Below are 13,981 nucleotides of genomic sequence, written 5' to 3' on the forward strand. Positions count from 1 at the left end.
ATCTTTTAGCATATTAAACTTTCTATTTGTTACATATGTAAGTCATATTCTTTTTACTAAAATGCGTAGTAATTTTGCGACGCGAGAAACATCAGGATTGTGTTTCAAAACTCGATTCTATCAACTTGAATATCATTTTATTCTTATTGTTTACCGAATGTTAAACAAGGATTCAAGACAAGAGTCAAATTTTATCCCATTACAAAAATATATTTTCGCATGAGACATGATTCGTAAATTCGGTGGTCCAGCAGCTATTTCTCTTCGCAGATTTTACCTCTCTTCATTCGAACGAACTTTGGCTTGAGCTAGCTCTGTATGCAACCGGAAGTCACGCTTTACAAATTTCTGATTATATCATTACCGATCAGCCAGCCGCGGACGATTCGTTGCGACTTCTTTTATCGTTGCAGTCTTCACGAAGTACACTAATCCGTGTAATTTTGTATCTGAGCCTGTTCGTCTGGAAATCCATGCCATATCCGGTGATTGATATGTCCTTGCGCATACATAATTATTATTCTCCCTCTACAAAAAATATGAACAAGGAATGTCCCCTCGTCGTTTAACCGGTATTAGCGCCGATAGTAATGGCAATTTTTTTCGTGTCACCTTTAATTTTTTAAAGATGCAAATTAAGCATTTTTTCCACAAACAGACTGCTTATACTCTGGTTTCATTATATGAAATTTGTATGGACAATTTACACAAATTAATCTATCGGATACAGTTACTGAAAATTTAGTATTTATATAAAGTTAATTATACAAACTTTAATTTATGCAATAGCAATTATATTGTTTATAACATAACATAACAATAATAATTACTCAGAAACAAAGCCAATGATAACAATTCGATCTCTTTCTGGAAACGCCAATTACTACACGTCACATGTATGAATATCAGTTTCAAATACGGATCTTAATGTGTATTTGATTTTCGATAGAAAAAAAGGAAAATTCATAACTCCGTGTTATTTAATCAGGTTCACATTACGTCAGGTGCTGCAGCTATGGTTGCGCAATGTTGGGGAAAGTGCAGACCGTCTTGACCACTGTTATAGTCACTACTTCTTGACCTGAAATAAAATTGTTGACTGCCACGGGAACAATCACGTTTGAATGTAATGCGAATAAAAAAAATAGACGCAAAAAATTGTTATATATGTTTTTACATCGATTCGATATTGTAGATTAGTACAAACGACAATGTTAATGATTTAAAGCTGATAAGAAGAGCAAAAGAAAAACGGAGATGCGATATTTAATCATCATGTCATAGTCCATTAAGAAGAATTTTACGAAGAATCATATTAAAGACTTTTCAAGAGAAGACCTCTTTTAAAGAGAGGTCTTCTCTTGAAGATATAAAAGAATTTTTTAATACCAAAGTCTTATAATAAGTATGTCATGTGTATAAAACAACTAATAGTAACAGGCTTATTCAACGAAGAAATATATATATATATATATGTGTAACATTCATTATTAATAAATTAATCTAATTTATCACACATATCTCTTTCAGAATTGAAAAGAATATAAAATAACCAATTTAATCTTTTAGCAATGTAATGTAAAAAATAATGAAAAAAAAGTTTGCAAAAAGTTAAGCTGAATAATATCCTACTTTACTGTTAAAGCTTCCTTATTGTTTGTTGTATCTACATTTTAATGGCTTTTAATGAGTACATATTTTAATGAGTACATATATATAAAGATATAGATTTGCATATAATAAACACAGCTAAGAATTCAAAATGCCTTCTTGCGAAATATTATGAGAAAAAAAGAGTAAAAGATAATCGCCAATTATTTCAGGCAGCGATCGAGGTCGCCAAAAGAGCGTCTACCATGTTTTTCCGATTTCCATGGTCACCGAAGGATCAGCTTGTGCGATATTTCTTTCAAATCGATTGCGACAAGGAACTGTTTAACGAATGGACGAAGATGATTAAAAGAACGTGTACTCGTCACTTCGCGAGTCTCAATGTAAGATTAAATATTCCTATTGTGACAATAAGATGATAAAGACAATAATGGAGAGGTCAATGTCGACAAATCTGCTAGTCACCGAAAACACTGACGAAGCGTTAATGTAAATTAGAAGAAGCGATATTTTTGTAACAAAATTTGTTGACTCAATTGCGCCACAAGTCTCTTATTGAAAGAAAAAAATATGACTCAAAGAATAGTAAAAAAGTAATATAAAGTAAATATAGAAAGATATTCAAATTAATGTTCTCTATATATATAACTAATATTCGACGTTGTCAATCATTAATAATAATATTATTGTAAATGCGGCGGAAATTTATTGACAATTTACTGTTGTGTTCGATAAACAATGCGTTGATTGAGAGGAGAAAATTATTTTCCACTTATATTCCGACGTTTCAACGTCCGACAGATTTCATGACGCTGTTTATTTGGGTTATACTTAATTAACCTGTGGGATATTACCCGCAAGCATACGCAATCATAAGATTTAAGTGTTTTCCACGGTCGTTAACCTTCCATCGCATTTCCTCGTTTACTGTTAAATAAACAAGAAGAAAGAAAATTTTTCGCGCCTACAGGAAGAAAATTGGATTTCGTCTATCCATTAATTCGCGTAGATTACGCCATGTATAGATTATCTTGCTTACCTAATCTAACGTAATCCATTTTATGTACATACATTACACGCAAACAATTTTACATGTAACAAAAACTTTTTATAAGATTTTTACGACATACTGCAGCATATATGAATCATTATAAAAATTTTAATTAAAAATTGAATTAAATTAGATTTTTATTTTCGAAGATAAGCGCTAATAAAAGGAAAAAAGGAATAAAAATACATTTTTTCTCATATTATCGCTATACAGCATGCGCTTTATGCGTTCTCTTGACTAGGCATAAACTATGTCGCGCGACATCGAAAGAATCTTCAGTGTCTTATTATCGACGATGACAATGGCACAGCAAGGTATTTCACCAAATTAACTACAGGAAGTGACCAAACGTGAATAGGCTCAGGAAGTCGGTGACTTGTGCCCTTGCCGTTTGCAATTTGCTGCACACTAAACACTGAGATCACGTGTCATTGAATTATTCGCCGAAGAGACACCAAAAGTGGAAATTGCAGAGATAATAAGGAATTCTTGGCTATAAAACTAATAAAATAAGTGTGCGCATTATCATTCACACCGACCAATTTACAACATCAACATCAGAAGACCGTTAATCGGTGATCAAACAAAAAAATTGCAGGATGTATGTATATGTTTTGACAGAGAAAAATTGAGAGCGGAAATTGAGCAAGCGGATAAAAACAAATTGCAAACGCGTTATATGCGAATTGCGAAGAAATAATCATCATCAAACAACATTTCTCAAGCGTGATACAAAGTTTATACAGCAATAAGTAGAAACGGGACATCAGAAAGCAAAGATAGAAATAGCGAAGATAAAATAGTAATGGCAGAAAACCAGAAAGAGAGAAAGAAAGGCAACACAAAATTACATCAGGCATTACGAACGGAAATTGATGTATGTATCTGAGGAAAGGAAGTTAACGCTGGTCGGGATTGAAGGCACAAGTGTAGAAACGGAGAAAGTGATCTCGCGTTGTCAAAACGGATCTCCGGATCGACGTGCGTCGAGGAACGGCCTTTCGCGAGGGAACAGCAGGTGATGGGAAGAGGTAACTACTGCGTCGAGATGAGCGAAAGCGTCCGCAAGTCGCAGTCCTCTCAAAGGCGGAATCGGCTCTACCGCACGATTGCGAATAACATTGAACGGACAAGCAAAGTCTCTGCAAAATCACCGAGAAGACGAGTATCCAGATCAAGTGCTCAGATATTTAAATATTCTTTATCTCATGTCATCGGATGATCGTCGGATAATCGTTTGGATTTAGACATGTCGGGATAAAATCAAGTTTTCAAGTTATTGGGTATGATATTATTAAGGATGAACAGTAGTTAAGTAATCCTTTGATCTTTAGTGCGCGATTTTTTGGTAAATATTTCTAAAATAAAAAAATATTCTTTCGCAAAAATGACGAAGATAAATCACCACGTTTTTTATTTCAAGGAACAACGGTAGTTTGTTTTCTTGAATTTTTGCTTAGCTATTTATTTATCTCGTTGGTTACTATAACATGATTTAATACGATGGCAAAGAAACTAAATATAAGAAAGGACGATGCACTGTGATTAACAGAGAAAGACCGCTGACAATCAACTGGAAATTCCGGATCGAAAATAAAGAGAGAAAATTAACGCGGAAAGCATAGTGGAGAATTGATAATACTGAAGACAAGGACGAGAAACAAGCACGACGAGGCGAAACTCGAGGGAGCAACAGGTGGAAGGGAAGACGAGCAGAAGTTTTTGTCGCAGAGGGAAAGCACTAGTTAGACAGAGATCGTCTGGGACATTCCATGAAGAGGGAGGTGCGAGCGTAACGACGTTATTGAGTGTCGCGACCAGTTCGAGTCTGAGTTCACATCCGAGGCTCGAATCAATCCTCAGTCTCGCGTTAGGACTCGAAAGTCGTGGAGGAGGAGGACGGCGATCGATTCAATCGATCGGCTGGCTGTCCCTCGACTGCCCACTCGTAACTAAGTCGACTTGGACCCTGTCTTTATTGGTTTCTTCAAGCAGTTGGAAACTTCTGTCTTTTTCCTTGCGGTGCTTTTTGGTGTTAAAGTCCAGGTGTCAGTGTGTGAGCGAATAACGTCAACTGGTGAACATCATCAAATGTTGCCAGTCGCTTCTTCTTATCGACGTCTTTCGACTACGCCGGTCTACAACTGGAATTACACGTGAGCTCAGCGAAATTTCGACGAGAACAAGAAGAGCTGGTGGATTGTTGTGGAATTGCGAAAGGTAGGGATGGGGTGCCAAATTAGTGCTCTAATTGTAAGAAAAGTTACGCAAAATGTGAAAAAGCATAAAATATATTTTTGTAAATTTTACAATTAGTCTTTCAGACATGCTTGACAACAAACGGAACGTAAAACTGAATACGTTCGAAGACAAAATATTATTTTTTTAGCTACCATTCTATATTTAGGATTCCTGATTTATAGATTTCTCAATGTGATTTTTAAAATAATAAATATTACCAGTTTATTTACTTACTGATATATCAACAAATTTATAAAATACTTGGGTGCGTTTCGAGTTATGCATAAATTACGCATAATATATCATTTTATCCTTCTTTATTATTTGATGAATAACAAACACAAATGATGCATCAAGCGCTTCATATAGCTCAGAACAACGCATCGTTGATTTATCAAATAGTAATGTTATTTTGGCAAAATCTCTTTAATCAAAATCTTAATTTTAATTAGTACTCTCTAGAAATAATCCAGCAAACAGTAAATATAACTGTAAGATGATATGTAAAACATATTATATATTTACGTATACATATCTATTTATGTCTATATGTTATATATCTATTTATGCAGTTATACCTATGTTTGTTGAGGATTAGTTGAATTGACGTTGATCGACGTTAATAACTACTAGTCAATTGACATCGATTTCACCAATGTCATGTCTGGCTGAGATAAAATAACTTAAAAAAATATACAAATCACAAATTTGTCGGGATATGTCGGAGCTTTTATATAAAATATTCAGCTAAAATTTATTGATTTATTATTGCTAATATAAGAGCCAAGAAGCGTCTTTTCTTATCTGATGACATGCCTATTAATCACATAACAAGAACCAACAGAATTTTTGGCTTTGTACGAAAGACGGAAGTTCTAATTAGAATGAAATGTATAAATGATATAAGAAACATATAACTAAATAAACAGTAATGTAATGTGTCATAAATGTAAAAGAACGTTTAGAATGAATATATTTCTCTACAAAGTCAATAAGCATGTTATGTTTATCCTATTCTTTACATTGAGATCTTAACATAACGACCTAAAATACATTTTAACTTTTAAAACACTATTGATATAACATAAATTTTACTTACAAATGAGTGGAATCACTGGACGTTAAGCTTCAATAATCGTGAAGAGATCTAATTTGCCATAAACTGCTAGGATAAGCGGAGACAAACTTTTAAAAATTCTGTCCGTTATGTCTACATCAACTTGAACCTCTTAGTGATCAATTTTATAACGGAGAATGCGATAAAGAATTTTAATTTTTAACATTTTTTTAATTTTAAACAATTTTGTGTTATTCAATAGTTTACTTAAGACATACATTATAAAGACACAAAGACATACAATTGTACTACATATTTTATATCATTTCAAGAATTGAATTTGATAATATGCTTACTCTTTTGTTTCTTTGAAGTTAATAATAATTTATTAAAATGTAGATGTGTTTATAAAAATATAGATTTTAAATATTTTGCATTAAAAGTATGAATGGTATATGAAAAACTTGTAATATATTAAAAATAATATATTAAAAGTGTCATTTTTCTGTGCGTAAAATTTATGTTATCGATAGCATTCCAAGATTAAGAAGAAATAATTGGCAAGAAATTGTTAAGAATTGTAATATTTAAAAGAACATTGTGGAACTAACGAAGAATTACACGCTGGAGACTCATATTCTCGACGACTTTCGTGCTTTATGGAAGTCAACGAAATCAATGAAATTTCTTTGATTTCATGTGACATATATATTCTTATTTTTTTTCCATTTAATTGAAATTTTCTCTTACATATCAAGATTGGTTTAATTTTTCTGAGTGAGATGTGAGAAAGTAATAAATCGTGGGAAAATTCCGCTCCTAGGCATCAATTGACAGTTTGACTTAATAATTCTGTAGTAAAATTGTTCGAAACAAAAAGGAAAAACTGTAAATAACAACTGGAAAATAATCTTGAAAGGAAACATCTTTATTAGTGTCAAACTACATTTTTCATTCACACATTTTGCATTCAAATCTTTAATCTGTTAATTTCATTCTTTCATTCTTAGAATTTATATACGCAACACAATTTTAAAAGAATATATTATTTTCATTGCTATTCCTATTCTTATGAAAATAAGATGTTAATTATCATATTCCATTATCACATTACCATGTTATGTATACACAACGTAATATATCCTTCTCTCATCTTTTCGGATTCGACTCTGTTTGAATACGAATAAGATTTTCAATTCAAAATGATGTACGCTAGTACTATAATTTTATTATTAAATGCATACGAAATAAGAGCGTGCACAATGCAATCGTTGTGAAAATTTGCGGAACATTCGCGTCGAGCGAGTCGGCCTCACGTAATACAAGACTCAGGAGTCGCGCTTTGACGATACCGGAACACACATCGCCAGTGAAATCGAACGTAATGAGGCAGACGACCGCCTTCGAGCACATCTTCACACACGCATTAGCATTTCCAATCTCTCATTTCTAGGAAGACTGATTTCCGACTGATCCCGCACGGAGTTTCTTGTCTGCAGCGCAAATTGCGCCGCAATTATTTTTTTTTTTTTAAATTTAAAATTTTTCCAAAGTCATTATGTACAAATTGATTATATTTTAAGGGAGGATCTTGTAATCAGTAAAAAAATTAATTTTTTTTTTGCATAAATTGTTAAAAAATATATCTGAAAAATATGTTTTCGAAGTCTTAGATCGAAATTTTAACGGTTCTATGAGCAATTTTATGCGCGTATATTATATATTTTATTCACGCATATATATATTATACAGGTATATTATACAGACGAGCGCGCGATCTGTTTAGTTTTTTGCACAACAAATCTTTGATTACCGGATTATATCAGGCAGATATTTTTTATATATATATACAACGTATATTTGTTATAAGGACCTAGAATAGCAGATTAGCTGTAAATATTAGAAAACACTTTTCCAAACTCAAATCTTTAAATGCATTTTTCTCTAAACCATATTTTTTGAATTGGCGTGCAACATAACTCAAAAAATATTCGACCAATTGACTTCTTCCTGTGCATACATATAGATAACTAAATTTCCTTCTAGATCAATCTATTAGTTTGATGATATTAAAATAATAATTATTACCGCACAATTAATATGAAAATCTTTTGTGAAAATTGCAACTTTTTTTCTAAGGCTTATCATTTTGTAAATTTGGCATTTTTGGCTTCGCAAATAAGTTGATAGACGAGTCTAGAGGAATATTATTATAAAACTAAAATGCATTTAAATTTTTGCTTCAGACAAGTACAAAACAGGCGCTATTTTGTACCCCGATTGCACTGTCCGACGCCGTAACCTCTGAGATCTATCTTTATATTTACAAACATATACGTTATCGTAATGAAAAAATAATTTTTTTTATTTACAAATATACTTTAAAAACATTTTAAAAAGTTTCATTAAATCATCTGTCTAAAAAAAAAATCTCAAAAAATCGCGTTATTTTCAGCGTGTTATATCAGGATCTCCTCTTAAATTTTTTTTGATCTTCATATATTAATAAATTTTGCAATTATTTATATTTACATATATTGTTAAATTCTTGAATCCGTGAAACATTAAAAAAAATTCTTTTGAGATATCAGATCTTTTGAGATATCAGATTTTTAAAAAATATAAATGAAAAGAGTTGCATAGAGAGTTTTGAGATAAAAAAGTTAAAAATTTTTAATTTTTAAAAACTAAAAAATTCTACAATTTTTTTAGATCTTAAGAGTTTGAAATCAAAAAATTTAATGACGTGATAATTGTTTAATAGCTTTAATGATTAATTTAATAGTTAATATTCTTACAACAATCTTCTTATGTAAATATTTTGCGAAAAGAAATGTTTTGAAGGAAAATTTAAATCTTATTAAGTTACAACACTGACACGTTTAATCATCATAAATTTCTGACGGATTAATTAATCGGTTTTATTATGAGGAGATAGAACGACGATCATATTATAAACGAATGTATACAATAACGTCGTAAAGAAATCTCACGACGATATTGAGCCGATGTGAAACCGAGAGAAATATACTTTCTAGACAGTACCAGAAGGAAATTGCAAGTTTCTTAAACCCGCGGCAAGAGTATTGTTTCATCTTTCGTGATGTGCCGTAAGGTCAAAGTAACATCTTGTTGTCATAACTTTCATCTAATGCTTCCTGTGGAGATTATCAAGATTGACATACGAAAAATATTTAATCGCTTTTATTTTAGTGTATTTTGTCGTCATAACAAAATGTAATCCTTGTTGTGAAAGCTCACCACAGAAATTTATCGTGTAAAAATCCAACTTATTAAATTATATAATATTTAATACGTAACATGTTAGGGAAATATTGAATAAATTACAATACTATAGTGGGGATAAAAAAAGGATAAAATTCCATAAATTTTGGTATCTCTCGATACAGACTGATGCTAACGTTGGTTGTGTAATAACGACAATAACGCGACCAGGGAAGGTATGCTCTAATTTGCCGCGCTCGTTGCTAATGGCACGCGAAACAGTAGAGAAATTAACTAGCAGACGTTAATTCGTACAATATTGTGCGGATGAATGCTTGATGGCAACGGCGGCATTATTTGAAAACGCTTACGAACGAAAGGACATTTACAGATGAAACGGAACGGAACGGGATGCTCGCTCACTAACGTGCAGTTCGCACGCTTTCTCGCAAAAAAAACCTGAGGATTACCCAAGTCCTCATCCTTCGCTTTCTTACTTGCCGCGCGATTTTCTGTGAATATGCGTATTATTTTTCTATCTATTTATAGGAAACATGGAAAACTTCTTGGTTTCAAACTTGCGAGCGAAATGAGCGAGATTCTATCAGCACGAGAAATTGTTTTACAAATTTAAAGATTTGCAATATAATCTTGTCTTTCTTCTTAATGCTGTCTCGTGTTTCCTGTTATTAATTGCATATCAATTATAATTTTTCTATTAAGAATTAAATATCCATATTTAACTCTTCATTAAAAGTAATGAGAAATAAAAAGCTCGACAAAATACAGATATCTGAAAATTTTCGGAGAGAACCACCTAAGCGAGAGAAAAAAGCTGGACATTTATCTGTCAAAAAAAGAAAACGTTCCATTGATGGAACGAGATGAAAGCATAGGACAAAATCCTACAATAAGAGGATGAAGAAAATAGAAGAAGGAAAATTAAATTCAGCAGAAAACATTATTCCTTATCATTGAAAACGCTTATTCAAAATGCGCATTCAAAATGTTTATTTTGCAATTTGGAAGTTTCCTTCGCGTTGAAGTAAGACTATTTTTAGTTCTCAAAAAATAGTCCAATCGAACGCAAAACATTTACTAATCGCTGACTTATACTTACTTAAATACAATCATTGTTGAGATTACCAAAAAAATGATTTTCAAATTATAAAAAGTATTATTTAATCCATGCTATAGTACATTATTAATGACGTACTAATGATTTAATGAACTTATTTAATACATGGATAATTATTTGAAAAACGTATAGAATTACACCGGACAAATATAATTTGCTTGCCTTTTTGTGTAATGTAATCGCAAATTATTTCCCATGTCTGTAACAAGTGTATTATACTATATATACGTCATGGCTAAAGATAAAAAATTATCCAGATTCAATAATGATAGAATGATAGAAAATTACTTGTTAATGCCCCATTAATAAATTTAATTTATCAAAATTTTTTACTGTAATATACATACATGTTTTGTAAATGACTAAATTACAGCATTATTAATTTTATGATTATATTATAAATGTTATTAGTAATATTTTTTTAAAAATATTATGTTTACAATGATCTTTCTTTTATATTTATACAATTATTTATTAATTTGTATTTTTTATTGGCAATTATATATCATACTATGAGAAAAAAAATTCGAATTTAATAAACTTAAATGAAACTTCTTTTATCAAAACGTATTTAAATCTTTGAAAAAAAAAAATGATATTATGTTTCCAAGAAATTATGCATTACTTTTAAGTGTAATCTATCTCTTTGTAAGAATATTTTTAATTTGCTCAATAAAATAACATTGACGTAACTATTCGCTTAGTAGCTTATAACTTTGAATTGAATAGACATTTACGAATAAAATTTTTTTATTGCATTGATGTTTTTATTATATTTTCAGTCTTCGTATGAATTAATTAAACACATTTGAATAATTAACACACACACATTTTTTTATACACATGCCCATTTTACACATTTTTAATTTTAAACCTTAGGCATAAAAAAATATATCCTCACGACTTTACAAGATTTTATAAAATGTTACAGATTTTGTTCGTTTATCATTATCCACAATGCAATCAGACGACATTCTGTAACCAATCGAGAGTGATTAGATTTCGTGTTCAGATTCAGCGAGAATCGCATGAGAATAGAAAAAATACCACAGATTCAAAGTACAAATTACTAAGTTTTCCAAGTATCGCAGAGATCTGTAATAGCGTGATTTCCAGACAAGGGAGTTACAGCACAATTAAAATCGACGGTGACAAAAATGCTAAGGATAAAAAAAAACTTATATGAATACATTTTGATACTGAACGTATCACGAAAATGCACATGTTATGCAACGAAAGTTGCAAGAACTTGGTTATCAGAACACAATAAAAATATTTGAATGGCATATTGAATGAATATTGATATGGAATATTAAAAGTTTGCAATGAAAGAAAAACTGCGATAAATAAAAATATACGCGTATATAAAATGTATTGCAGAAACATCCGTAATAGCCAGTCAATCGCGGAAGATAATCGCGAACGTGAACGGTGTCTTCGGCTTTTCCATTCGTGTTACGCAAGGAAATTGTTGTCGGCGAGAAGACAAATCGGAATCGCGCCCGACGGGACGAAGAAAGAAACGGTAGAACGAAGAAATCGACCCGGCGAAGGTCGAGTGCTACCACGATGCTTGTCACGCTCAAAAATTCGCGTGGACAGCACAACGCGATATCGCGATCATATTGGGAAATGTGCCAAGGTTAGTCACGGATGCCGATTTTTATAGCGAAAATGGTGCAACGACAACTGTTGCGCGGATGACGATTGGAAACGTCGGGCGGTTCTTCAAACTTCGTATGGGCTCCTCTCTAATTTCTTCGCCGGTGAGACCACAATGCTGCAAAACGTCGCGCTTACATAAGAGCGTAACGCGCACATAGATCATTAGTAACGTAAACATATCGTAACAAGAGAGAATATCGTCGAAATCATCGTTTCAAATCATTGCAAACTTCTAGAGATTTTGTGGACTTTTCGAATATCTAGTTAGTGAAATTTTAGCTGGTGTAAATTGCAAAATCGTAGCGATGGATTTCTTCGATTTATTGTTGTCATATTTATTCACATTGTCAACTTTAATGATGCATATTTTTTAACGCATTTAAAAAAAAAATCTGTTTTATGGAGGAATGACTTGTTGACACAGATCTCTTCTGCAATCGATGACAATTGTCAAAAGTTGCCTTATCTAGACATATGATTCAACCATAATTCTCCAGCTTCTGACGTAATTCAGAATTGGCGTTGATTTATGTTTTCTATATGTCTCCGTAAAATTTCACCCGAATTAAATTTAAGTCATTGGTTTATTTCCTCGTGAGATATAAAGGTATATGTATAATCGTCGAATAAACAATTCTTACGTTGAAAAATAAATCATTACATTACGTTTAATTATATAAGCATTATATTCATGTGAAGTTATAAAATCTGTTTAAAAAAAGCTACTCATTATCAAACTATTTTATTCGACAAAAATAGGAAGGAACGCAAACAGTTAATTATGCAATAATTATTTATACAAAGATTGTAAATCTTTCATATAATACGAGATTCATATAATACGAGAGATTTATATAAATCTGAAAAGTTTATTAAATTTCAAAGATAAAGACATCGTAAGTAATACGTAGTATGCTATAAATATCTGCTATAAATAATTATCATTCAAGTAACATTAATTCAAATCTAGACATGCATTTAAAGTGATATAAAAATTGTCATATTATTAATTATTACGTTTAGATATTATTCAATTTAAAATTTAATTTATTCTTAATATAACTTACGTTAGTATAATTTAAATGTGTTTGTGTTTGTGTGTGTGTGTGTGTGTGTGTGTGTGTGTGTGCGTGTGTGTGCGCGCGCGCGATAAAGCAACGAATATTCTATTATTAAAATGTTCATCAAATTTTAATCAAATTTCGTTCAATTGCGTATCATAAAAATACTCATCGATCGCAAAATGAGCGTCAATTGCTGACGTCAGCAAAATTTTCGGTGCAAGTTAAGCACGGGTTAAATGTCTGTTGGAAAGCTCTCAAGGTCATCATGTGTGTAAGGCCGACTATATATTTAAAATCACCGCACGTGTTTTCATAGAACGTACAATAGAATTGCTGACGCATACACGATATATTTTTAATTAAGACAATGTTTTATGGCTTATATTATAAATTTGAATAAAAATATGCGTGTGCGCATAATCAAGTAATAAATTTACTGTTTTTCTTTTTAATTAGCTAAGTATTTCTAAAAGTTGCAAGCAAGCATTGAAAAAGAAAAAACTGAGAGAGCTAGCGCGATATCGAAGTAATTTTAATCTTACGAGTAATTTTAACTCGATATGTGTGACGAGCGAGGAAAGAATTACGTTCTAAATCAAACAATATTAATTAAACTCTTTCATCTACGTAATGCATGCTAAAATTGGAAAAAGTGAATTACAACGTGCAACAAATAGGCGCGCCAGTAAAGAACATACGTCTCTTCCAAGTAATTTCGCTTTAACTGAAAGTAAACGCAACGCTGCAGATAATTGGGATTTTTTTTAATTACATCTATTTTCGCAACGTAACATTTCGACGGTATGATTTTAATAGAACGTTCAATTATTGTAATTTATGAGATTTCCATGCTGCATAAGATAGAGATGTCCTTAAAAACATAATCTTCAATTCCCAATTTATTAAATATTATTATTATTATTATTATT

At 31.5% G+C, this 13,981-nt stretch overlaps 1 protein-coding gene across 2 annotated transcripts in view; it reads left to right on the forward strand.

Annotated features, from left to right (window-relative positions):
* Positions 1-13,981, forward strand: part of LOC108690344 (ABC transporter G family member 23) — a 57,279-nt gene that overhangs the window by 14,554 nt on the left and 28,744 nt on the right. The window contains exon 1 of one of the 2 annotated variants that reach the window (XM_018197589.1): positions 4,395-4,882. The exons of the other annotated variant lie outside the window; for it this stretch is intronic. The gene's annotated coding sequence lies outside the window, so the exon portion shown is untranslated. Of the gene's footprint in view, positions 1-4,394; positions 4,883-13,981 lie in introns of those variants that run through there. 2 annotated transcript variants of the gene reach the window in all.

The sequence above is a fragment of the Atta colombica genome, unplaced genomic scaffold (genome assembly GCF_001594045.1).
Source record: "Atta colombica isolate Treedump-2 unplaced genomic scaffold, Acol1.0 scaffold315, whole genome shotgun sequence".
NCBI lineage: Eukaryota > Metazoa > Arthropoda > Insecta > Hymenoptera > Formicidae > Atta > Atta colombica.